At 52.1% G+C, this 27,192-nt stretch overlaps 1 pseudogene; it reads left to right on the forward strand.

The window, feature by feature from the left end:
• The first annotated feature begins 1,910 nt into the window (after positions 1–1,910).
• On the forward strand, positions 1,911–25,737 carry LOC126652306 (zinc finger protein 418-like; annotated as a pseudogene).
• The last annotated feature ends 1,455 nt before the right edge of the window (positions 25,738–27,192 follow it).

A 27,192-nucleotide genomic window follows, 5' to 3' on the forward strand; every position in this document is an offset into this window, starting at 1 on the left:
AGGAGGGGTTCGGAGGTTCCCGAGGGGTTTTTGAGGTCCGTGAGGGGCTCTCGGGAAGTCGCGGAGGGGATTTGGTGTCTTGAGGGCGCTCAGAAGGGAGGGTGAAGCTGCCTGAAGGGGTTTAGGGGGTCCCTGAGGGAGTTTTAGTCTCTAAGGGGGCTGGGGTGTCCGAGGTTATTTGGAGGGTCTCTGAGGGTGGTTGTGGGTCCTGGGGGGCTCTACGGGGATCTTTGAGGCAGTTTTGGGGGTCTTTGAGGGGATTTCGGCGGTCCCTGAAAGGGCTGGGGGCCTTGGAACCCTCCCGCGGGGGGCTGTTTAAACGCCACGGCTGCACTGCGCAGGCGCCGGCGGAGTTCCCATGAACGAACTACAACTCCCACGAGGCCTCGCGTTGCGGTGCCATTGCCGCTCGTGCAGCGCCCCCTTCCGGCTGGGCGGACCAACCACAGGGAAAGGCGATCCTAAGTGGTCCCCCTGAACTCCAGAGACCCCTAAAACTCAGCACACAGAGACCCCACAGGGAGAGGGGCTTGGGTGTACTCTGGGGCAAAGATGTAACACATGCGGGTAAGGGGATCCCAGTGCCCCCAGTATAGCCCAGTGAGCACCCAGTGACCCTCAGTATGGCCCAGTAACCTCCCAGTGTCCCCCCATGTGTCCTGGTAATCCCCCACTAACTGTCCAGTACTCAGTATGTCCCAGTTCCCTCCCAGCATCCCTCAGTCCATCCCAGTGCCCCCTGGTTCCCCCCAGTGTGTCCCAGTATCCCCCAGTAATCACCCAGTGCCCCCCAAAGCTCCCCAAGTGTCCCCAATGTGCCCTCAGATGCCCTTGACCTTTCTGTGAGTATGGAGTGAGGGGGGGAACGTTTTTGGGGTCAGAGGGTCCAGGGGGGGTTCGTGGGGGGAGATGGAGGGTTGGGGACATCAGGGATGGAGGTTTGGGGTCAGTGGAATGAGGGGTGTCAATCGGGGAACTGGGGATACCAAGAGGGTCTTGGGGACACCAGAGGGGTGTCAGGACTCACCTGCTCACCACCCAGGGCCCAATGACCCCCACCACAAATGTCCCCTAACCCCCATTTTCCCTTTAATCACCTCCCTCCACAAATCCCTTTCACCCCCTAATGCCTCAAGACCCCTTTTAACTCCCCCAAATGCACCCAAAGCCCTCCCAAACTTCCCAGATCCCCATCCAATCCCCCCCAAGAGGGATCACCCGGCACCCTGGGAGAGGAACGCAATGGGCTGTACTGGGGGCACTGGGGGGGCTCAGCTGTCCCAGGACAACATGGCCCAGCTCCAGGAGAGATCTGGGGAGCAGTGAGGAGGTCCTGGTCTGTACTGGTCTGTCCTGGTCTGTACCCCCAATCCCCAAAGCCCCTTCCCAGCTCCCTCAGGACCCTCCTGGACCCCAAAGACCCCCCCAGCCCTGCCTTGGTCCTGCTGCCCCTGCAGCATCTCCAGCTCCTGCAGAACCAGCATTTCATGAGCAAATCTGCAGCTGACACCAAGCTGGGGGGGAGTGTTGATCTGCTGGAAGGCAGGAGGGCTGTGCAGAGGGACCTGGACAAGCTGGATCCATGGTCTGATTCCAAGGGGATGAGGTTCAACCAGGCCCAGGGCCGGGTCCTGCCCTTTGGCCACAACAACCCCAGGCAGCCCCCTGGGCTGGGGACAGAGTGGCTGGAGAGCAGCCAGGCAGGAAGGGAGCTGGGAGTGTGGAGTGACAGGAAGCTGAACATGAGCCAGAGTGTACCCAGGGGGCCAAGAGGGCCAAGGGATCCTGGCCTGGCTCAGGAAGAGTGTGGCAGCAGGAGCAGGGCAGGGATTCTTGGCCTGCACTCAGCACTGGTGAGGCCATCCTGGAGTGCTGTGTCCAGCTCTGGGCCCCTCAGGTCAGGAAGGACATGGAGGGGCTGGAGCAGGGGCAGAGAAGAGCAAGGAGGCTGGGGAAGGGACTGGAGCACAAGTGGTGTAAGGAGAGGCTGAGGGAGCTGGGGTTGTTGAGCCTGGAGAAGAGGAGGCTCAGGGGTGGCCTCAGCACTGTCCCCTCCCTCCAGGACACTCCCCCAGAAATCCTCGGGGGAGCCTTTTGTGTCTATTGCTGGTTGCTGCTTCATCCTGGGGACCTGAGGGCCCCTCTGCAATCCCATCCCTGGGGCACAATCTGCTCTCCAGAGCTCGACTGACTCCCTGCAGACTTTGCAGGGCAATCTGTGCTCGCAGCTGCATCCTGAGCCCGAGGTCAGTTTGTACCCCTGAGTGCTGATCCAGCCTGGGGACCCAGGGGATCCTGTGCCATTCCATCCATGGTGCAGGAGTCACCCTGCTGCCCTGGAGTCCCTGCAGAGGAACAAGTGCCATCTCTATTTTTGTGAGCTGCCCAGGGTGGAGGGCGGAGCGGGCAATGCCGGAGCTGGGGGACCCCCGGCAGGCTGGAGGGGGGAGCACGGAGAGGGAGGAGCCCCGGGACCCCCGGGAGCCTGAAACGGGGGGAGCGGAGAAGGGGAAGCCTGGAGAGTGGGGACCCCTGGGATTCCCAGGACAACAAGGTGGAGAACCTGGAGAGGGGGAATGTGTGGGAAGGCGGCACCCCAAAGGGGAGAGTCAGAGGAGAAGAGACCCTTGGGACCCACAACACTCCCAGCATCCCTAAGTGGGATCCCCAACATCCCAGACAGGGGAGACCCTCTGAACCCCAGGGGGAAAAGACCAGAAGGGGGAACTCACGGGAGAGATTTTTTTGGCTAATCCTAATATTTTGGAGGGTTTTTTTTCTCAGTCTTAACTTTTTGCAGTTTGGGGGGGGTCATCTCGCTGTTTCTGAGGGGTTTTTTCCCTCGGTGTTTTGGGTTTTTCTGGTTTGAATTGTGGTGTTTTGGAGGTTTTTATGCTCAGAGGATGCCTGGTGAGTTCTAGAGGTGGACTTGGGCAGGAGGAACCCCCAAGCCAACATGCTCAGCCCTTGTTTCCCCCCAGCAGGATTTGTCCTTCCCAAAGCTTGGGCGGATGGAGGAGGAGGCTGCAAAGAAGAGGAAGAGGCCGCTGGCCCCCCAGGCAGGTGAGGAGGAAGTCAGTGCCCCTTTGGCCCTGTCTTGTGGTGCATCTGTTGAGCAGCCTCCCAGCAGGGAGAAGGCCATCAGGTGCTTGGAATGTGGGAAGAGCTTCACGAAGAGCTCCAGCCTGATCCGACACCAGCGCATCCACACTGGGGCACGGCCCTACACGTGTGGGGAATGTGGGAAGAGGTTTCAGACCAACAAACATCTCCTCCTGCATGAACGGACACACACAGGGGAGAGGCCTTTCCGCTGCACCGACTGCGGGAAGGGCTTCAACCGGAACTCCACCCTCGTCAGCCACCGGTGCATCCACACCGGGGAGAGGCCCTACAAGTGTGGGGAGTGTGGGAAGAGCTTCAGTGACAGCTCCACCCTAAGACAACACAAGCTCATCCACACTGGGGAACGGCCCTACAAGTGCTTGGAATGTGGGAAGAGGTTTGAGAGCAGCTCCAATCTCCTCAGGCATGAGCAGACACACACAGAGGAGAGGCCCTTCCACTGCACCGACTGCGGGAAGGGCTTCAAACGCAACTCCCACCTCGTCACCCACCAGCGCATCCACACCGGGGAGAGGCCCTACAAGTGTGGGGAGTGTGGGAAGAGCTTCAACCAGACGGCTGCCTTGACCAGACACCAACGGACCCACCGGTAAGGGAAGCCCCACGAGTGCCCCAACTGCGGGAAGATCTTCGGCTACTGCTCGCACCCCGAATGACCCCCCTAATGGTGAAGCAACCCCTGGAGTCCAGGGACTGTCAGTCCATCCCTTTCTACCAGAAAGGGCCAATCCCCTTTTCCAGGGCCAGGTTCTGCCAACAGAACCCTTCTTGAGGGGTGTGTCGAGATTCCTACCTTGGCTGGGGACCCCCCAAGGTCACTGCTGGAGGTTGAGAGCAGAGATCTCCCCATGAGTGTTGGTCTGGGGGAGTTCCATCCCTCTCGAATTCATAGTTCTTGGTTTGGTGCCAGCTTGAGTAGAATTGCTTCAACAATTGCTTTAGTGTAGAGCACTGTCCTATCTTATGCTGTACTACTGGTAGTTTTAGTGTTTTAGTGTTTCTGATGAAGATCTTTTGATCATTTGTAACCCTAAATAATTCATTTCTATTAATAGATTGGACTTGTCATCATTAAAGCCTTGGGGGACAAAAGTGATTCAGTCCCACCTCTGTAATTCCTCTAAACTGAATGTGTTGGCATAACCCAAGGCTGAGATTGGATCCAGCAGCCCCAGCACCCCACAGTAAGTTGGGAGGTCAGGGAGGCCACCGCCCCTTGTCCCAACCCCCTGTGCCTGAAGACCCCCATGGGACCATTAGAACCGCCATACCACCCCATCCCTTTCCACCCTTCTCTCTCTTTCTCCTGATGCCCAAAAAAAGGCAGATAAACCATCATCATGGCTAGGCTTCGCGAACGAAGATTTGAGAAGGGCTCTACCCACGCTTGCTACAAGCGCGCTGATGGCTAAAAAGGCCAATGCGAGATAGACAAGTCCGGTTGCAGAAGGCACAGCAGAAAGACTCCCCAGGTGATATCGACGAGACGCGATTCTTTCTGCGTTGTCTTTTCTCCTCGAGAGTGATCCTGCGTGTGTTCTCAAAAGCAGCAGCAGTGTTATAGATGGTGTCTCCAGGCCTCCCGATTGGAGGCCAGGGTAGACCAATGGTGATGATCAATATGGCCAAGGCTGAGGGATTGTTTCAGGGAGTCCTTGTACCTCCTCTTCGGGACTCCTCTCTTGCGGCAGCCAGTGGCAAGTTCCCCACAGAGCACGATCTTAGGGAGGCGGCAGTCCTGCATCCTGGAGACGTGCCCTGCCCAACGCAGCTGTGTTCTCAGCAGCATGGCCTCAATGCTCGTGACTGCTGCCTGTTCAAGGACAGACGTGTTGGTCACATAGTCAGTCCAGTGGATGTTTAGGATTGTACGGAGGCAGCGCTGATGGAAGCGTTCTAAGAGACACAAGTGGTGCCGGTAAATGACCCATGATTCAGACCCATACAAAAGAGTAGACAGTACAATGGCTCTGTAAACGCTGATCTTTGTACTTTTCTTCAGGTGTTTGTTTTGCCACACTCTTTTATGGAGTTTACCGAAAGCTCTGTATGCCTTTGCTAACCTGTTGTTTATTTCTGCATCAATCTTACCATCTGAGGAGATGATGCTACCCAGGTAACTAAACTGCTGGACTGATTTGAGTTCTGTTTCACCAATGGTGATATGGGGATGATGGGAGACTTCCTGAGGTGCAGGCTGATATAAAACTTCTGTCTTCTTCAAGCTGACTTCCAGTCCAAACAGCTCAGCAGCCTCTGCAAAGCAGGAAGATAAAAAAAAAAAAAAAAAAAAAAAAAAAAGGACTGCTTAAAGGCAGAATTTTGAGCCCATAAACAGCAGGTATTTATTGAATGATTAACGACGCCAGGGTAGCTTCCAGTTCAGGCTGGACAAAAGCTCCAAAGTGGTTCAGTAAAAACAAGCAATTTATACAGTTTCTAATCGTGATTACAACATAATCACATGCATATTCATATTATTGCATCATTAGATTACAATATTCATAGCAGGTGGAGTTGGGGTGGAGACTGAGGCGTGGTATCTATTTTGAGGAATAAATTAGGGTAGTTCCGGTCTTGCCTTCATCCTGGGGTTGCAAATCTACTCATCTTCCTCAGGTGACATCCGTGACCTTTTGTTCTATCCAGTGTTCTGTGTTCTGATCATCCAGGTTTGAAGAAAACCTTGGCTCTAGGCCTACTTTACCTATTCAAATGTCTACCTTGGCTCCTCTGGATGAGATTTATGTGTGTTGAGTTCTTTGTCTAGTGTTTGTTGTGGTTCCTTTAAGGTCTAATGCTCTTAGTACAGCACATTGCCTTCCTCCAAAAGTACAGCTTACAGTGAACGAAATACAGGGGGTAAGGGGGGCTCTTGTGGGTTTACAGTAAAAGTGTTTCGATTAACCCTTCCTGCTTCACTCCCTCTTTTCCATTGTCTTTCGTTACAATCTGCTTAAATATTGCAGAAAGAAGTTCAGATTCGAATATTGCCTTAAGCAAAACTAAAACTTACACAAGTTATGTATTGATACCAAAAACTGATTTTATCATTTGCTAAGAGATGCAGAGAGAAAGAGGAAAAAATAAGAAAAAGTTTGTAACTGCTAAGATTACTTCTAGAAGCAGAGAAAAGATACCACTGAAAACTCTCTTTTCCAGCTGAGCTGGTGTGTGTGGGAGGGGAGAAGCAGTTTCTACCATTTTTCTTTCTCTGTCCCTGCAGCTTTTGGATGTTATCTCTGTAGCTGCAGGGGGTCTGACAGCTTTAGTTCTCTGCAATGCACCATGTGTGGTTTCACCGCTCACCCCCTGTCCCAGGCCCTGCAGGGTCTCAGCTCAGCCGAAGCTTTGGGCCCTCAGAAATATGGTCAGGGTAGAAGGATAAGGTAGAACTCCCACATGTGGCACGGTGGTCTCAGCTCTCTCCAGGCCGGCACAGTTCCAGTCTCCGGTGGCAGGCAGGCAGCACGCGGTGGTGGAGAAAAGATAAGGGGAGGCGGGCAGAGATTCTCGGCTACAGTCACCAGTTCTTCTCCCTTTCCTCTCCCTGATTTTCCAGAATTAGGCCTCAACTTTCATAGTGTTCAAAGGAGATTGTACGTGGTTTCTTGGCACGTAGCCAGTTCAGATGTTGGAGGAGATATGGTAACCATAAACAATGGCAGAATCTTTTGGCAGGAAAAGTGCCGTGGGAAGTCCTGGTGAGAACTTCTGTCAGAGAGCTGACAGAGAGAATGTTTGATAGAAAGTTTTTGTCAGGCAGAAACAATTTTTGGCATTTCTGTATTATCTGTGTGTTACAGATGGTTGCCAGAGTAAGTGACGCAACTGGGAATGCATAATGGTTACCATGGTAACCGACCCTAGTAATGGGAATGTATGATGGTTGCCATCATAACCGTCCATAGGAAATGGAATGCATAATGGTTGCCATGGTAACTGATTGTAGCAATGGGATATATGATGGTTGCCATGGTAACCAACTTCACAATCAGAATGCATAATGGTTACTGTATTAACCAACCCTAGCAATGTAAATGCTTAATGGTTGCCATGGTAACCCATATAACAATATGAGTGCATAATGATTGCCATGGTAACCAAGGTATCAATGGGACTGCAAAATGGTTACCATGGTAACCAAGGTATCAAGCAGACTACATAATGGTTGCCATGGTAACCGACCATAACAATGGGAATCCATAAGAGTTTCCATGGTAAGCAACAAAACAATGGGAATGCATAATGGTTGCCATGGTAATTGAGGTCACAATGAGAATGCTTAATGATTGCCATGGTGACCGAATGTAATGATGCAAATGTATAATGTTTGCCATGGTAACCAAGGTCACAATGAGAATGCTTAATGGTTGCCATGGAAACTGATGTCACAGTGGGAATGCATAATGGTTGCCATGGTAATGGACATCACAATGAGAATGCACAATGGTTACCATGGCTACCGACGTCACAATGAGAATACACAAAGGTTGCCATGGTAACAGATGTAACAATGATAATGCATAATGATTGCTATGGTAACATAGGTCACAATGAGAATGCCTATTTGTTGCCATGGTAACGACATAACAATGAGAATGCATATTGGTTGCCACAGTAACCGATGTTACAATGAGAATGCATAATGGTTGTCATGGTAATCACTTGTAACAATGAGAATGCATAATGGTTGCCATGGTGACTGATGTCACAATGAGAATTCATAATGGTTGCCAAGGTAACTGATGTAATAATGAGAATGCATAATGATTGCCATGGTAACCACTTGTAACAATGAGAATGCATAATGGTTGTCATGGTAACCAAACCTAACAATGAGACTGCCTAATGATTTCTATTGTAACCCAGGTAACAAAGAAAATGCGTAATGGTTGCTATGGTAACCTAGGTAACAATGGGAATGGACAATGGTTGCCATGGTAACTGACATAGCAATTTGAATACATAATGGTTGCCATAGTTACTGGCATAACAATGCTAGTGTATAATGGTTGCCATGGTAACCAAGGTAACAATGAGAATGGATAATGGTTACCATGGTAACAGAGGTAACAATGGCAATACATAATGGCTGCCATGGTAACTGGCCGTAACAATGAGAATGCATAATGCTTAACTTGGTAACCCCTTGTAACAATGAGAATGCATACTGGTTGCCATGGTAATAGGTGTCACAATGAGAATGCACAATGTTTGCCATGGTAACTGAAGTAACAATGAGAATGCACAATGGTGTAAGGGGGTACTTTTGATTTAGATGATCAGTGGAACACAGAGGGGTGAGAAAGTGATTATATTCACATGTGAAATGAGCCAGAATATTGTACAATGTGACTTTATTGCACAAGTTGACTGTAAGGCCCACTGTGCCTTTAGCAAAGTTAACTGGATGTCCCCTATCAACCCTTGGCTTGGCTCCACTCTGCAAGAGAGATACAAATCCCCTTGAAACACAATGGTACAGGTCGTCCATAGGGCTGAGGAAGGTGATGGAGAGGAAGATGATGTGGGCAGGGGTCGTTGGCCCCTTGCCCTACAGTGGGGCACGCCCAGACTGTTGCCATGAGGTGATGAACGGGCGCTGTTTGGCTGCCACTCAAGCACCACCTTCTGCTGCATCCTGGCCCTACGTAGTGTAATGTAGAGCTGATGGAATGGGGTGTCAGCACTGCTGGGTGGAGCGATGCTCATCCTTCCATCCACACTGTGCTGCTCCGCGGGGACACCCGCCAAGCACGGGCACCGACCAGCCCTGCAGAGCCTGGTAGGCCTGGCCTGTCTGTGCAGGTGAGCACAGTTTGTTGATAGGAAGCAACCAAGAAAGCAAAGATTTTTTTTAACACCCTTTTTACTAGCTAGTGCTGTAATAAAAGCTGCTCTTAGTATTGTATGCATGGCAACTGATAATGTAGTGGATTTGTATTTTTCAACTTTTGATTCTCTTTGCCAGTAGTGTTTTTAAATTTTAATCTCACTGCAATAAAAGATTTTTTTGTACTGTTTGAATGACTGTTGTGCTTGTCTTTATTCCGGGCACAGATTCAAACAAACGAATACAGAAGGGACTGGCAAGAGGATTCAGGGGGTTCTGGGTGGGCTGGAAGAGACCAGGGTGGGGTCCTGGGTGCTCTCTGGGAGGTTTTGGGGGTCCTGACCTGTTGCAGTATGCTTTTAGGATATAAAGTATGCTGAAGTTGTAATGATTGTTTAAAGTGAGCACGCTTCCAAGATGGTGATTGTAACTCTTTGTGTAACCCTTCTTGTTCCCAAAATCCGTCACTGTACCTTGGAATGTCTAAGAGATACCTGGAAACTCATCTATTGGCTGTTAACCCTTTCTTGTAATTGGTTGGTTTGTAACACCTTCTGAACTCCCAATGGTCACATTGTGATTCCTCCAAGAGCTATTTAAGCCGTTGCCAGAACAATAAATGCTCTCTCTGCCTGCTTCCCTCCTGCCTGGCTGACGGCGCTGGTGGACCCTCTGGGGGGCCATGAGGTGCCACGGGGTGGGGGGGCCAGGGGGAGGGCACACTCCCCCTCGGAGCAAGGGGTAAAAGGAAAGGCCTCTTGCTCTGGGGTTCCCTCTCCCTATCCACCTCAGCGTTCATCACTGACCGCCCCGGCTCCTCCCAGAGATGCCACAGGACACCGTCCACTCCCACATATCCCAGCTCTCTCCCAAGTGGTCCCCCAGCCCTTCTCCCTGTACCCCAGTGTACTCTTGAGTCCCTCCCAGTGCCATCCCAGTTCCTCCCAATGCCATCCAAATCCCTAACAATGTCCTCCAAGCCCTCTCCCCTCTATTCCAGTGCTCCCCAGCTCATCCCAGTGTCTCCCCTGTCTCTCGTAGTTCCCCCCAGCTCATCCCAGTGTCTCCCCTGTCTCTCGTAGTTCCCCCCAGCTCATCCCAGTGTCTCCCCCATCTCTCCCAGTGCCCCCAGCGTGTCCATCTCGCTGATGCCATCGAGCTCCCAGCCCGGCCCCGGCCGCCTGCTCTGCTCCGTGATGGATTTCTACCCTGCCCGGTGCAGGTGAGGTGGTTCCAGGATGGGCAGGAGCTGCCGGAGCACGTGGTGGCCACCGACGTGGTCCCCAACGGGGACTGGACCTACCAGGTGCTGGTGATGCTGGAAATCCCCCCCCGGCGCGGGGTCACCTACACCTGCCAGGTGGAGCATGTCAGCCTGGAGCACCCCCTCAGCCGGCACTGGGGTACGGCCCGGCCCCCCCAGCACCGGGGGGACACTGGCAGGGGGACCAGGGATCTGGGGGCTGTGGGGGGAACTGAGAGGGAAACTGGGGGGGAACAGGAAGAGTTTAGAGGTAAATGGAGAAGCTGAGAAGGAGGTTGGTGGGTCCTCGGAGGGCTGAGAGGAGCTGTGGGGAGTCCTGGGGGCAACTGCAAGGAAGTTTTTAGAAGTGGTCTGGAAAGGCTGGAAGGAAGTTTGTGAGGTCTTGGGTTGACTGGAATGGATCCTGAGGGGCCTGGGAAGGGACTAGGGGATGGGAGGGACTTTGTGGGATCTCAGAGGGGCTGGGAAGGGACTGAGAAGAGGTTTCAGAGGGTCCTGGGTGGGCTGGGAAAGACTAGGATAGGGTTTGTGGGGTCCTGGTTGTTCTATGGGAGGTTTTGGGAGTCCTGACCCCCCTGGGTTCCCCCAGAGATGCCAGAGGACACCGTCAACACTAAGATCCTGGTGGGGGTCGGGGGCTTCGTGTTGGACTTCGTCTTCCTGGTGCTGGGGCTCGGCTTCTACCTGTGGGAGAAGGTAAAGGGTCCCCACTTCCCCAGAGCGTGTGTGCCCCCCTGCTCCCAACCACCTGTCACCCCCTTTTCTCTCCCCACAGAGCTCCTGAGCCGGTGGTGGCCGCAGCCCCTCCCCGTGGCCTCGGGCCCAGCCGGGACCCCCCAGTCCATCCCCACCCGGAGTTTGGGGGGGTCGTGTGTCACCCCTGGCCCTGCTTTTGTTCTCACACCAGCTGCCTGCTGCTCCCAGTGCTCCCAGTAAAGCTTCCCAGTTCTTTGCAGTCCTGGTGTTGAAGGGCGGGTGCCCTCCCAAAGCCCCCCCAGAATCAGTGCAGGGTTTGGGGGGTGGTCCAGGCTGGGCCCAAGGCCCTGGGGAGGGGCTCAGGAACTCTGTGGGGAGAGAATACGGGGTGACACCGGGGTGGGGGGACAGGAGGGACACTGGGATACACCAAGAGCTGTACTGGACCCAGCGGGACCAAAACTGGGGCAACTGGGATCATACTGGGAGTGGCTAGGAGTGCCTGAAACATTATGGGGTGAATGGGAGCAACTGGAACCATGCTGGGGGCAACTGGGATCATACTAGGAGCAGCCAGGCCCCTACTGGGCTCATACTGGGATCACACTGGGCTGACAGGGATCATCCTGGGAGTGACTGCAATACTACTGGCAGTGTGTGAGAGGGACTGCAACCATACTGGGGATGACTGGGATCAAACTGGATTCCCTGAATCCGCTGGAAGTATCTGGAAGTTACTGGGATCCTTGGGGTGACTCATAGTGGGATCATACTGGGAGCAACTGGGACCATGCAGGGGCAAATGGCATCGTCCAGGCAGGGACTGACAGTGCCTGGGGCCATACTGGACTCAGACTGGGAGTCCCTGAGAGGGAAAGGAACCATCCTGGGGAGCCTGGGAGCAACTGGGACCACCTTGGGGGTAGCTGTGAAATGAAGAACTGTATTAGAAATTGTCAGCCATAGAATTGCTGTATTTTAGACAAGCTCTTGAAAAGGACAATTCTACCACACAACTCGTGGAGTTTAGTGAGCTTGGAAGGTCTTGAGGGAAAGTGCAGAGTTACCATTTCTTGTGAAAGGCAAGAATTTTGGTAAAAACAGAGACAGTTCTTGCATCTGTGAAGAGACTGATAGAAAGTGAGACAGGACAGAAAACAGATCCACGAGACTGGGCCTAGGCCTTGGACCAGTTCCAGAGGGCAGGAAAGCGTGCCAGAAGCACGGGGTCCAGAGAAGAAGAGAGCAAGAAAGGTGTTGGTGCCTGGCTCCAGGGGTGGCTTTATGACCTCCGAAGCAATTCCAGGGGATGTAGGGTGGGTGGAAATGGGGTGGAACAGGGGAGGTAATGGAGTCCAACCCTCAGCCCTGGCCAGGCCCATCCCCAAGAGTCACAGCCTGTGCCCCAGAGGATCATCCAAGTGCTCCTGGAGCTCTGTCAGCCTTGGTGCTGTGCCCCCTGCCCTGGGGAGCCTGTTCAATACCAACCACCCTCTGGGGGAAGAACCCAGAGCAGAGCTCAGGGCCTGCCCCTCCCGAGGAAGTTGGAACTGCAGGGAGGTCTCCTCTTCTCCAGCTGAACACACCAAGTGCCCTCAGTGTCCTCACACGCCTTCCCCTCCAGGCCCTTCCCCATCCTCGTGGCCTCCTTTGGACACTCTCCAATGGCTCAATCTCTCCCTTCCACTGTGTCCCCCCAAACTGCCCCAATGTTGAGGTGAGGCTGTCCCAGGGCAGAGCAGAGCGGGACAATCCCCTCCCTGATGCCCCCAGCACAGGCTTGGCCCTCCTGGCTGCCAGGGCACTGCTGACTCAGGGCCAACTGGCACCCACCAGCACCCCCAGGGCCCTTTCCCGGCACTGCTTCCCAGCCTCTCATTCCCAGTGTGTCCATCCAGCCGGGGTTGCCCCATCCCAGGGCAGGATCCGGCCCTTCCCCCTGGTGAACTTCCCATGGTTGGAGATTCCCAGCCCTCGGATCTGTCCAGGTGTCTCTTCAGGGCCTCCCTTCCCTCAGGGGACTCAGCAGCTCCTCCCAGTTTTGTGTCATCTCCAGACTTGCTCAGTGTCCCTTCCAGGGCTGTGTCCAAGTTACTGATGGAGATGTTGCAGAGCACAGGCCTGGGATGGAGCAACTGGGATCTTTCTGGGAGTGACTGGGATTATAGTGGGACTGACTGGGATCATACTGTATGTGACTGGAACCATACTGGGGGTGGCTGGGATAACACTGGGATCATACTGGAGAGACTGGCATTACAGGAGTGTGAATGGAACCTTCCTGGGGGTTACTGGGAGATCCTGGGCCCACCCTTGGAGCCAACTGGGGGCACATTGGGAACAACTGGAAGATAATGGAACCATGCTGGGAGGACTGAGACCACAACTGGAGCAACTGGGATCATACTGGGAGCAACTGGGTTCACAGTTTGGGCTACTGGGAGCAACTGAGGGAATCTGGGATCATCTGGAAGCAACTGGGAGTACTTGGGAATGACTGGGTGCATGCTGGATGAAACCAGGATATCCTGGGAGTGACTGGGATCATAGAGGGGGTAACTGTAGCAAGCCTGTTGCCTAAATGGCTGTGGGGAAAAAAAGACTCCAAGCCAAATTAGGTAGGAGATAGGGATACAAAAGCTTTAATGAGCCCCCAGGCTTTCCGGAATACCCCAGTGCGCGCTCCTGAAATACAGATGTTCACAGTTTTTATAATGATTTTCACCCAATCCCCGTCCAGCCACCACCCAGGTTCTGCCCCCGCCACGCCTCTTGGAAATTGGGTCTGGGGGCGTTTTGGGACCCCCTCTTCTTCATCTTCATCTTCCTCAGAGCATGTAATGTCCTTGGAGGCCTTCCAGAGTCCTAGGCCTGAAGGTTGTTGGGTCTATGGCTATATCTTGTTCCGTAGGGTTAGGGTGTTCTTCTACAATTCTACCTTGAAAAAGAGACTAAACAGGCTGTGGAATTTATAGGAATTGATGTGGGAATGGGTAACAGGGGTTGGAGCTGGTGTGTTAAAGGGTAAAGGGATAATATGTTGCTACTCTAAAATCTACATTTACTACATAAGTACTTCTAAGATCTACAAAAATTTAAAAAATCAAAACATCAAAACTCCAAGGTATCAAGCCAAAGGTGAGAACAAGAAAAGGAAGGCCTGGGAAATGTCTCGATGGCCTTGCCTTGTTTCTCTAAAGCCTTGATTTAGGGTGCAGGGATGGAGCTGAGCTCGTGGTGGGGAGTGTGGGGTAAGTGCAGACTCCCAGGTCTGGGTGTGGGGGGTGTGATGGGCCGGCCTGTGTGTGATTGAGGAGTGACTGCAGCTGTTCTGCCTTGATTGGCTTAACCACTCCCAGTGGGAGGTGAATGAGATAAAACCCTAGAGCAGGAGCAATGAAGGGATTGCTGTCCATCAAGCCAGGAGTCACAGGTGACTGAATCTGGCACTTTTCCAGAGTTTTCCAGTTTTTCCATAGTTTTCTCTGTTAGTTGCCTGAAGATGAACACCAACCCTTTGTGCCACTGGGTTCAAATGTGATGGCTTTGGATCGTGCTCTGTTTTGTCATCAGTTGAAGACTGGACTGCCAGAGGAGGCTCAGGATGAGCAGTTGTATGAGAGGTCCTGGCTCCTGAAGTACACATTGCATTGCCTTGACTCGCTCCTTTCTCCAGTGCTGCTTTCCTTGCCTGTGGTAATCCTTCAGGAATTTCTGCTCTTGGGATTTTGGAGGGTTGCCTTTGAGCAGGATCATCCTCTGTGTCTCTGCTGCCTCTGTCAAATGTCTCCATGAGGAACCTCACCCGTGACTGGCAAGGCAGAGTTGGGATATTTGTGTCTCCACAGGTCTGCTGAGGAGGATGTCCTGCCCTGCAGTCAAAGATGTTCTTTGCCCTGTCGATGACAATGTCCCTTTTTGTCCCTGCCCTTCCTGGGGCAACTGGGAGTGACTGGGAATGACTGGGGTGACCAGGATGTACTGGCACTGTCTGTAACCAAAGTGGGGGTGGAGTGGGTTTGACCTTGGCTGGATTTCAAATATCCACCAAAAGCTGTTCCATTCACTCCCCCTCCCCCTTCTCTGCAGCAGAAAAGAAAGAAAGAAAAAAAAAAAAAGGAAAAAAAAAAAAGAGAGAGAAAAAGAAGAAAAAAAAAAGAGAAAAGAAAAAAGGTAAGAAAAAAGGAAAAAAGAGAAAAAAGAAAACATGAGAGAAGAAAAAATGAGAAAAGACAAAAAGGGAAAAAGAGGAAAAAAGAAAAATAAAAGAAAAATGAGAAAAGAAAGAAAAAAGAAAAGAGAGAAAAAATGAAAAAGAAAGGAAATGAGAAAAGAAAGAAAAAAAAGAAAAAATAGAAAAAAGAAAGAAAAATGAGAAAAGAAAGAGAAAAAGAGAAAAGAAAGAAAAAAGGAAAAAAAAGAAAAAAGAGAAAAGAAAGAAAAAAGAAAGAAAAAGAGAGAAGAAAGAAAAAAGAAAGAAAAAGAGAAAAGAAAGAAAAAAGAAAGAAAAAGAGAGAAGAAAGAAAAAAACAGAAAAGAAAGAGAAAAGAGAAAAGAAAGAAAAAAAGAGAAAAAAAAAGAAAAAAGAGAAAAGAAAGGAAAAAGAAAACAAGAAAGAAAAAAAAAAGAAAGGAAAAAGAAAACAAGAAAGAAAAAAGAGAAAAGAAAGGAAAAAGAAAACAAGAAAGAAAAAAGAAAGGAAAAAGGAAAAAGAAAACAAGAAAGAAAAAAGAGAAAAGAAAGGAAAAAGAAAAAAGAAAAAAAGAAAAAAAGAAAGGAAAAAAGAAAAAGAGAAAGAAAGAAAAAAGAGAAAAGAAAGGAAAAAGAAAAAAAGAAAGAAAAAAAAGAAAGGAAAAAGAAAAAAAAAGAAAAAAGAGAAAAGAAAGAAAAAAGAAAAGAAAAAAAGGAAAAAAAAGAAAAAAGAGAAAAGAAAGGAAAAAGAAAAAAAAGAAAGAAAAAAGAAAAAAAGAAAAGAAAGGAAAAAGAAAAAAAGAAAGAAAAAAGAAAAGGAAAAGAAAGAAAAAAGAGAAAAGAAAGGAAAAAGAAAAAAGAAAAAAAAGAAAAAAAAGAAAGGAAAAAGAAAAAAAAGAAAGAAAAAAGAGAAAAGAAAAAAAAAACAAGAAAGAAAAAAGAGAAAAGAAAGGAAAAAGAAAACAAGAAAGAAAAAAGAAAGGAAAAAGGAAAAAAGAAAAAAGAAAGGAAAAAGAAAACAAGAAAGAAAAAAGAGAAAAGAAAGGAAAAAGAAAACAAGAAAGAAAAAAGAGAAAAGAAAGGAAAAAGAAAACAAGAAAGAAAAAAGAAAGGAAAAAGGAAAAAAGGAAAAAAGAAAACAAGAAAGAAAAAAGAGAAAAGAAAGAAAAAAGAAAAAAAAGAAAGGAAAAAGAAAAAAGAAAGGAAAAAGAAAAAAGAAAGGAAAAAGAAAAAAAAAGAAAAAAAGAAAAGAAAGGAAAAAGAAAAAAAAGAGAAAAAAAAGAAAGAAGAAAGGAAAAAGAAAAAAAGAAAGAAAAAAGAAAAAAGAAAGGACAAAGGAAAAAAGAGGGAAAAAAATAAATTAAGAAGAAAGAAAAAGGAATAAAAAAAAGTGGGAGTGGAAACAAAACAGAAAGAAACCATAAATGTGGTGTTGTCCCAGGTGCAAGAAATGTGTTCTCTGTATTTAAAACAACACTTTTAAAACAAAAACTGGGGAATGTGGCACCCCAAGTAGACAAAGCTCTGTTTACCTTTTGTTTTTTGGATTTGAATCAACAAGTATTGAACAAAAACTCCCCAACAGACACCTGATGACAAGGCCCTCTCGAGTGCTCAGCATGGGGAAGGGCTCTGCTTGTGTTCTCTCTCCCCCAGGACCCTGCTGGCTTCTAGCCCCTTGGATGGATCCTTGCACAGATTTTAGGGTGTTCTCTACAATTCTACCCTGAAAATGAGACCAAACAAGCTAATGGAATTTAGGGGGATTGATATGGGAGTTGGGTAACAGGGTTGGCTCTGTGTAACTTCTGTGTTAAGGGTAAGGGATAAAATGCAGCTATGTTAAAAGCTACATTTCCTGTACAAGTGTAGTAGAAGGGTTAACTTTGTTCATAAAATCTTATGTGTATGAGGGAATAAGAAACTTTTGTTATAATTCAACAAGATAAGTTTCATAGACATCCTGTTAATCAAGTAAGTGTCAGTAAAATTAACTACAGACATCTTGTTAAACAAACAAGTATCAGTATCGGTGGAATTTACAACTGATAAGAACTACGACTTTCATCTCTAACGAATTCCAGATGACCACTTAGCAACAAGCCACGAACTCCCAACCACAACGCATTTGCATTCAAAACTCGGGACTTGAAAATGTATAAAAAGAAACATTTGCTGCATTTATGTGTGTGTCTCGGGCGAGGCGATAGCTTCCCAGACCACCCAGTGCTGTCTTTGCTTTATTATCGCTTGCTTAATAAATATCAGTGTTTAATTGGAACTGAGTTGTCTAAATTCTTATACTAATTTATAACACAAGTACTTCTAAAATCTACAAAATCTAAAAAATAAAAAACTCCAAGGCAACAGGACTCATAAAGCCCATCCACTTCATAATGGGGCTCTCATCATAAAGGCCATTACCTCATACACCCCATACACCTCCTAATGGTTCAGGCCTCATCAAAGCACTGGCCTCACAAAGCCAATACCCCCCATCATGGGGCTCTCATCATAAAGCCGATGACCTCAGTAATGCCAGAAACCTCCTAAAGGCTCCAGCACCATAAAGCTCCTTCACCTCATAATGGTGCAGGCCCCATAAAGACACTGCCCTCATAAAGCCCATACAACCTCATAATGGGGCTTTCATCTTAAAAACTCTGTCTTTATAACACCCTGACATGTCATAATGGTGCTCTCATCATAAAGCCCTTAAAACTCATAAGAGGCTCTCCTCATAAAGGCCATGTCCTCATAAACCCCATCCACCTCACAATGGGGCCTCAGAAGGTCTCTGTGCCCATAGAACCCATCCACCCCATAATGGGGCAGCCTCATAAAGGCACTGTCCTCATAACCCTCACACCCCTCAGAATGGTGCAGGCTTCACACCTTCTTCATCACTGCGGAGTTCCCTGTACCCACTGCCCCATCCACGGCACCCCAAGAAACACTAAGCCAAAGATCACCACCCTTGATCGTGCAGACAAGACTGACTGTAAAACTGCAGAATATCAAGCCCCGTGGTTGCGCTTTGAGCCGCTGCAACTACAACTCCCGGCGTGCCCCGCGCGGCAAAGGGGGCGGGGCGGGGGCGCAGTGTTGGCTGCCGGGCAAAGATGGCGGCGCCTCCGCTGCGCTGGTGAGACCCGGCAGGGCCTGCGGCGGGGCTGGGGATGCGCTCGGGGGCTGCGGGGAGCGCGGCTGTGGGCGGGAAGGCTGGAGGGCTCGGCAGAGTGGAGAGGAGGGGCTCGGGGGTTCCCGAGGGGTTTTTGAGGTCCGTGAGGTGCTCTCGGGGGGTCGCGGAGGGGATTTGGTGTCCTGAGGGCGATCAGAGGGGAGGGTGAAGGTGCCTGAAGGGGTTTGAGAGTCCCTGGGGGAGTTTTGGTCTGTAAGGGGACTGGGGGGTCCCATGTTGGTTCGGGGGGTCTCTGAGGTGGGCTGTGGGTCCTGGGGAGCTCTTCGGGGATCTTTGAGGCAGTTTTGGGGGTCTTTGCGGGGATTTCGGGGGTCCCTGAAAGGGCTGGGGCCTCGGAACCCTCGGGGGGGGGCTGTTTAAACACCATGGCTGCACTGCGCAGGCGCCGGCGGAGTTTTCATGTGAGAACTTCAACCCCCATAAGGCTCCGCGCGGCGCCGCCATTGCCGCTCGTGCCACAGCGCCCCCTGCCGGCTGGGCGGACCGACCCCAGAGAAAGCAGTTACGAATGACCCCCCGAACCCCAGAGACCCCCAAAGCTCAGCACTCAGAGACCTCACAGGGAGGGGATCCCGGGGGTTCCCTAAAGCCTATCATTGGGGTTCAGGGGGTCCCTCAGCCCTCAGGGGAGGGGTCCTGGCGGCGCCACCCAAAGTCTTGTGGGGGAGATGAACCACATGCGGGTAAGGGGATCCCAGTGCCCCCAGTATAGCCCAGTGACCTCCCAGTGGCTCTCAGTATGGCCCAGTAACCCGCCCAGTGACTACCCAGTGTTTCCCAGTAACCTCCTAGTGCCCCACAGTATGGCCCAATGATACCCCAGTGAGCACCCAGTAACCTCCAGTATGGCCCAGTAAACTCCCAGTGTGTCCTGGTAATCCCTCAGTGATCACCCAGTGCCCCCCAAAGCCCCCCAAATGTCCCCAGCATGTCTCCAGATGCCCTTGGCCTTTCTGTGAGCATGAGGGGACAGGGCCATTTTGGGGGTCAGAGGGTCCAGGGGGGCCTTCTGGGGGGAGATGGAGGGTTGGGGACATCAGGGATGGGGTTTGCGGACAGTGGGGGAGGTGCTGGGCCAGTGGAATGGGGGGTGTCAAGGGGGGAATTAGGGCCACAGGGAGGCCTTGGGAACAGGGAGGTCTCGGGGTGCCAAGTGGGAAATTGAAGAAACCAGGAGGGTCTTGGAGACACCAGGGGAGTCTCAGGACTCACCTGCTTTTGGTGCTGCCCCTCCTGTCCCCCCCAGGCCCCAGTAAGGCCCCCCAAATGTCCCCTAACCCCCATTTTTCTTTTAATCACCTCCCCCTCCCAGATCCCTTTTAACCCCGAATGCTCCCAAACCGTGGGAGCATTAACTCCCCCAAATGTATCCAGAGCCCCCTGAAACGCCCCAAACCCCTGCCAAAGAGGGATCACCTGGCACCCTGGGACAGGAACACAGTGGGCTGTACTGGAGGCACTGGGCTGTACTGGGAGGGCACTGAGGGGGCACTGGGCTGTACTGGGGGACCCCTCATCCCCAAAGCCCCTCCCCTGGGCATCCGTGCCACGGTCTGGGAACCACGGCGGGGTTGGATCAAGGGGTGCACTTGATGATCTGGGAGGTCTTTTCCAAGCCGGCTGATTCTGGGATTCTCTGGGTGCCATTGCCAGGGCAGCACATGCTGGAGGCTCTGTCCACAGGGGATAGATGTGTCTGTGCAGACAGAGAGACAAGGGCAGTCTGCAAAGATGTGGCGTTAGAAAAGCAGGAGAAGTTGTGGGGTGGTTGTGGAAGGAGAAAGAAGCCCCCAGGCCAGTGCAAGCAGGCCCCCCTGGGCTTGCACATCATCTGCCCTCCCTGCAGGTTCCTGTCCTGGAGAGCAGGCCCTGAGGTGTCCCTGAGCAATGGCCCGGAGGTGAGCCCAGAGCTGGCCCTGAGGTGGCCCTGAGAAGAAGTGGAAGGCAGAGGTGGTGCTGAGGCAGGAGAGCCCCGTGCTGGGGAAGAGGCTGAGCTGGGAGTGCCCAGCAGCGAGAAGGTGCTGTGTCCATGCTCTGTGTGCCAGGTGAGCTGGGGCTTTGCTGCAGAGCTGCGGGCGCTGATTGGAGCGGCTGCAGCTGCTGAGCTGGTGGCACCCAGGAACACAAAGTGTGCCCGGCCACAGAGCCTGCAGGGAGGAGCAGGGACAGGGTCAGGGCCACTGTCAGCCCGGGGCTGGCTGGGCAGACACAGCAGTTTTGGGGTCCCCCTGGGAGCTGCCGAGGGTGGAGGGCGGAGCGGGCGATGCCGGAGCTGGGGGACCCCCGGCAGGCTGGAGGGGGAGCACGGAGAGGGAGGAGCCCGGGACCCCGGGAGCCTGAAACGGGGGAGCGGAGAAGGGGAAGCCTGGAGAGTGGGGACGTCTGGGATCCCTGGGACAACAAGGTGGAGAACCTGGAGAGGGGGAATGTGTGGGAAGGTGGCACCCCAAAGGTGAGAGTCAGAGGAGAAGGGACCCTTGGGACCCCCAAAACTCCCAGCATCCCTAAGTGGGACCCCCAACAGGAGAGACCCTCTGAACCCCAGAGGGGAGAGACCAGAGAGGGGGAACTCCTGGGAGAGTATTTTTGGCATGAATCTTCATATTTTGGCTTAACGTTTTGCACTGTGATGGAAGGGTGTCAATCTTGCTATTTCTGAGGCGTTTTATTTCCTGAATGTCAGTGGATGGGGTTTTCTTAGGCTGAATCTTGGTGTTTTGGAGGTTTTTATGGTCAGAGGATGCCCAGTGAGTTCTAGAGATGGACTTGGGCAGGAGGAACCCGCAAGGCAACGCGCTCAGCCCTTGTTTCCCCCAGCAGGATTTGTCCTTCCCAAAGCTTGGGCAGATGGAGGAGGAGGCTGCAAGGAAGAGGAAGGTGCCGTGGACCCCCCAGGCAGGTGAGGAGGAAGTCAGTGCCCCTTTGGCCCTGTCTTGTGGTTCCTGTGGCAGCCGAGCATCGCCCCCGGCTGCAGGACAACCCCGCTGGCACCGCCGTCCTGCTGGGGCTGGATCTGGGGGATGTCCTTGGCCTTCCCTCTGGGCCGGAGACAAATCCCCTGCCTGTCCTTCTTCCTTCCTGCCCCAGGCCCCGAGCTGAGGACGGAGAGCACGGAGGACAAATCCCCCCGGCAGAGCCTGGTGGGAGAGGCCGTTTTGAAGGGCTCCCCGGCGCAGGAAGGCAGCGGGGAGGAAAAGGCCCGGAGATGCCCCCGGAGGAGGGGCTGCAAAGCCAGCCCAGGGAGCTCTGAGGAGGAAAGACCCGGCCTGTGCCGGGAAGGCGGCCGGAGCTTGAGCCGGAGCTCCGAGCTGGTGGTCCCTGAGCAGCCTCCCAGCAGGGAGAAGCCCTTCAGGTGCTTGGAATGTGGGAAGAGCTTCAGAGGGAGCTATCACCTCCTCAGGCACCAGCACATCCACACTGGGGAACGGCCCTACACGTGTGGGGAATGTGGGAAGAGCTTCAATAACAGCTCCAACCTCCACACCCACCAGCACATCCACACTGGGGAAAGGCCCTACACGTGTGGGGAATGTGGGAAGAGCTTCAGAGGGAGCTACCACCTTCTCAGGCACCAGCTCATCCACACTGGGGAACGGCCCTACCCGTGCTTGCAATGTGGGAAGAGGTTTAGAACCAGCTCAGATCTCCTCATGCATGAGCAGACACACACAGAAGAGAGGCCCTTCCGCTGCACCGACTGCGGGAAGGGCTTCAACCATAACTCCACTCTCATCACCCACCGGCGCATCCACACCGGGGAGAGACCCTACAAGTGTGGGGAGTGTGGGAAGAGCTTCACCCAGAGCTCTACCTTGACCTCCCACCAACGGACCCACCAGTAAGAGAAGCCCCACGAGTGCCCTGACTGCGGGAAGAGCTTCGGCCGCTGCTCCCACCCCAAATGACCCCCCTAATAGTGAGGCAACCCCTGGAGTCCAGTGACTGTCAGTCCATCCCTTTTTACCAGAAAGGGCCAGTCCCTTTGCCAGGGGCAGGTTGTGCCAACAGAACCCTTCTTGGGGGGTGTGTGGAGATTCCTGCCTTGGCTGGGACCCCCAAGGTCACTGCTGGAGGTTGAGAGCAGAGATCTCCCCACGAGCGTTGGTCTGGGGGAGTTCCATCCATCTCTAATTCATAATTCTTGCTTTGTTGGCAGCTTGAGTAGAATTGCTTCAACAATTGCTTTAGTGTAGACCACTGTCCTATCTTATGCTGTACTACTGGTAGTTTTAGTTTTCTATTGTGCAGTAAAAAATTCTGATAAAGATCTTTTGTCTAATCATTTGTAACCCTAAATAATTCATTTCTATCAATAGATCGGATTTGCCATGATTAAAGCCCTGGGGGACAAAAGTGGTTCAGTCCCACCTCTGTAATTCCTGTGAACTGAAACTGTTGGCATAACCCAAGTCTGAGATTGGATCCAGCAACCCCCCAACACCCCACAGTAAATTGGGAGCTCAGGGGGTCCAACCCCCTTCCCAGCCCCCTGCGCCCAAAGATCCCTATGGGACCATCGGACCTGCCAGACCACTCCCCCTTTTCTACCCTTCTCCCTGTTCCTTCCACTTTTCCATGATCCCCTCAATCCACAGCCCCCTTAGGATCACTTTGGATGTCCCAATCCCCACATTTTCTTCCCTCTCTCCCCCCCCTTCCACGTCAGCCCCCCTGGACATGGGGTGGGTCCAGGCTGTGCCCGAGGCCCCAGGGAGGGGCTGCAGCCACTGCTGGTTCAGGAGCTCTGTGGGGAGAGAAAAGGGGGTGACACCGGAGTGGGGGTCACCAGGGGGGCACAGACGCTCTGGGGGGGTCACACAACCCCCTGGGACTCCCCTCACCTTCTGATGCAGGTGGAAGGCAAGCTCCAGCGCAGGGAGACAAAGGCCAAGCTGAAGCCCCTGGGCCCAAATTAGGAGCCATTTGTCAGGCTGAGGAAGCCCAGCAGAGGCCTTGGCTGCACAGAGTGTCCCGGGGTCCTCCTCTTGGGGCCCCTGAGAGTGACTCTCAGCTGGAGCAGCTCTCAGGGATGTGCACAGACAGCTGCCCTGACTCTGGGGGCCCAAGGCTGCTGCTGCCTGTCAGGGCTGGCACAGAGGGGACGTGGCAGCCCCTTGCCAGCCCTGGGCCCTTTGGCATCCTGAGGCACAGCTGAGTGCTACCAGCATTGCCAGCCCTCTGCTCCTCATGTGCCACGGGTTGAGCAGATCCAGGTCACCTCCCATTGCTCTGCCAAACCCCTGGGCCTGCTCTGGGCCCTGCAGGTCCTTGCCCTGCTCCCAAGGGCTGTGGGGGTGCTCAGTGGTCAGGGTTTGGGCTTTAGAGCTCAGGGTGGGGATCAGGCAGAAGCATAGGGGGGTTTGTTGTTTTGCTGGCAGTGTCTGGTTCATGATGAGGGGAAGAGCTTTTTGGGCTGGGTCAGGATGAAAGCTTGGGTTGTCCCACGAACAGTGCAGGTTTGAGAGTGGGCTGGGCATTGGAGGACAAAGACGAGTCTGGAGTTCTGGGTTTGGACTTTGCCTTCAAGGTCAGGTGGAGGCTGAGAGTGGAGCAGTGGATTCCTTCCAGTGGGAGGGGCAGCACTTTTAGGAAGTGGTGGGGCTTGAGGTTCCAAAGAGGGGAAAGGCCCCTCAGGAATGTTTGCACAGGCAGCGCTGCAGCACCCTCAGCATTAACCTCATGAAATCTTTGATCTCTGTTTTTATCTCCTGAAATCTTTGATCTCTGTTGGCCAAGTCCCTCTTTCCTTCCCCAGTTGTCTTATCCCTTTTGTCCCAGTTCCTTCTGACCTCCACAAATCTTTCATCTGGAGGGGCTCAGCTTTGTGATGACCCTCAGGACCCCTGAGCATCTGCTACCCTCCTTAGCCAGTCAGTTCCTGGGAAGAGCCCTGGCAGCCCAGCCCCCAAGGGGACACGATGTCCTGCTGTGGCATTCTGGGGCTTCCCGGCCGGGCTGAGGGGTGGCTTCTCCCTGTCCCTGCCAGTGGGACCTGGGTGAGGGGCTGCAGGAGCTGTTCCAGTTTCCCGGGCTGTTTGGCACTGACAGCTACTGCGGGGCTTCCCCAGGGGGGCTGCTGGGGCTGCCCTGAGGCCACCCCCGCTCCGTGAGGTTCCACCCATCCCTTCCCCCTCCACACACACCCCCACTACCCACAAGGTGGTTCTGACCCAGTAAGAACTGATCAGGTGTTTAACACACAGCCACCCCTCCAGGCACCACCCTCATCCCAGATTCCAGCACATCTCTTGGATTTGCACTGGCAGTCACGGGGGCAGAGGCTGGGAGAGGAGCTCTGTTCTCAGGGGACACGCAGTACCAGCTGTGCTTGCAGTCTCCTGAGCTGCCCCAGAGTGGCTTTGCCCCACAGGCTGATTCGTGCCCCTTGCCCTGTCCCTCTCCAAAGTGCAAAGGGACACAAGGAGTGAAGGGGCCACAGAGAACCAGAGGGAGACATTTGTGCCTCCCTCCCCGAGAACTCTTTGGGAAGCTCTTTCCTTGGGAAGCAAGCCCCTTGCCTCCCCAGGGATGACCCAAGTCTGTAGTTTTTTTGGGGAACACCAGCACAGCCTTAAGAACCCTGGCAGGGCTGAGTGACTTGTGGTCCTTGGAGAAGAGGCCCTCAAGCTGTAACTCCTATTGCTGCCAGTGTGTTTTCCAGGTCCAGCCTCCTGGCCTTCAGTGTGTGCAGGAAGGTGTTGAGGTGCACAATGTTGTGCAAGTGGCCCTTCAGGACAGGCCCCTTTACAGCCTGAAGTGCCCGTGTCCCTCTGGGTGTGTGCCCATGGCACAAGGGGCACAGAGAGGCAGGAGCAGGCCTGTGAGCTGCAGGTGAAACAGGAAGGGTTAATCGAAACACTTTTACTGTAAACCCACAAGAGCCCCCCCTTACCCCCTGTATTTCGTTCACTGTAAGCTGTACTTTTACAAGAAGGCTATGTTCTCTATTAAGAGCATTAGACCTTAAAAGAACCACAACAAACACTAGACAAAGAACTCAACACACATAAATCTCATCCAGAGGAGCCAAGGTAGACATTTGAATAGGTAAAGTAGGCCTAGAGCCAAAGGTCTCTTCAAGCCTGGACGATCAGGACACGAGAACAATGGATAGAACAAAAGGTCCCGGATGTCACCCGAGGAAGATGAGTAAAATGCAGACCCCAGGATGAAGGCAGGCAGGAACTCCCACCATAATATTCCTCAAAATAGAGACCACGCCTCAATCTCCACCCTGACTCCACCTGCTATGAATATTGTAATCTAATGATGCAATAATATGAATATGCATGTGATTATGTTGTAATCATGATTAGAAACTGTATAAATTGCTTGTTTTTACTGAACCACTTCGGAGCTTTTTGTCCAGCCTGAGCTGGAAGCTACCCCGACGTCGTTAATCATTCAATAAATACCTGCTGTTTATGGGCTCAAAATTCTGCCTTTAAGCAGTTTTTTTTATCTGCCTTTTTTTGGGCATCAATTTGGCTGAGGGTTTGTGCCATTTCAGTTGCACCAAGATGCAGATAAGGGGGAGAAAGCCAGTGTTTATTACTGTCAGGGCAAGGGGAGGGATGAAGTGGGGTCAGGAGAAGGGAATGAAAGGGAGGGAGGCGTCCATGGGGCTGTACAGGCCAGGAGCTGCCTGGCCTTGCCAGCTGGCTCAATTGGGCCCAGCATCAGCTGAAGCTGCAGCTGCGCTGGGAAGTGGTCCCTGAGCTGTGGTCCTGTGGGGTTGCAGGGACATTGGTTGTCTCAGCAGAGCTGGTGGAGTTCTGACTGCACATCTGTAGGTGGTCACCAGTGCAGTTCTCATGCTGGAGGTGGAGGGGCAGTCGTCCTCGCCCATGGCTCCAAGGGCTGGAAGAGAGAGGAAGGGAGCCGGGGTCAGAGCGTGGCTGTGTGGGGACCCGAGGAGCCCCTCGTGCCAGGGCCATGCCAGCCAACTCTTGGCACGGCCAGGAGGGAGCAGGGGCCAAGAGGAGGAGCGGGAAGGTGCTGGGCACCAATGGGCATGGTGCCCCTGCAGTGTCTGTGTGCTCTGGAATCTTTTGTCTGATTATTTGCAACCCTAAATAATTCATTTCTATCAATAGATGTGATTTACCATCCTTAAAACCTTGGGGACAAAAGAGGTTCAGTCCCACCTCTGTAATTCCTCTAAACTGAAACTGTTGGCATAACCCAAGGTTGAGATCGGATCCAGCAGCCCCAGCACCCTGTCACGGTCGAGGCGGGGAGGCGACATGGGTTTCAGGATACCAGCAGCTTTTTTATTGCAACAGTACAGCTACCTTTATACAGTTCTGGGGTGACACATGTACACACAGCATTGGTTTAGCACTTCATAACAACTCATGATTGGACATACAGCCACATGTCCTAACACAATAGGCTGACATTCCTCACAGGAAACCCACTGTGTCACAGTCCTACTGTCCGTGGTTAACCCTCTGCCAGGTATAAGAAGTTCCATCTTCAGTATCTCAGTTTACTGAGAGCCCAGAACCAGCTGGGCTCCCCCACAATTCCCCCTCTTTTGTATTATAGAAAATGCCAGCATCAGCTAATACAGGGCCCTTGCACTAGTGACATGGCAATATTAATAATACAATACAATTACACACATAGGCAAAGAATCAACCAGTCCTTCTTTCATCAGTCCACAAGAATGGTACTCCTTCTTCTCAGTGCTGAATGTCCATAAATGAGTTGTCCATGTAGCTTGTGCGTGTACAACAGGCAGGTAGAAAGTAGACTGTTGGAGGATAAGAACATTGCTCCTCAAAAGCTAGCTGAACAGACAAGTATCCTCCCCCCCCCTTTTTTTTTTCCATTTTTTTCTTTTTTCTATTTTTTCTATTTCTTTTTTTTCTA

The sequence above is a fragment of the Myiozetetes cayanensis genome, unplaced genomic scaffold, assembly GCF_022539395.1.
Source record: "Myiozetetes cayanensis isolate MyiCay16 unplaced genomic scaffold, myiCay2020 scf76, whole genome shotgun sequence".
Taxonomy (NCBI): domain Eukaryota; kingdom Metazoa; phylum Chordata; class Aves; order Passeriformes; family Tyrannidae; genus Myiozetetes; species Myiozetetes cayanensis.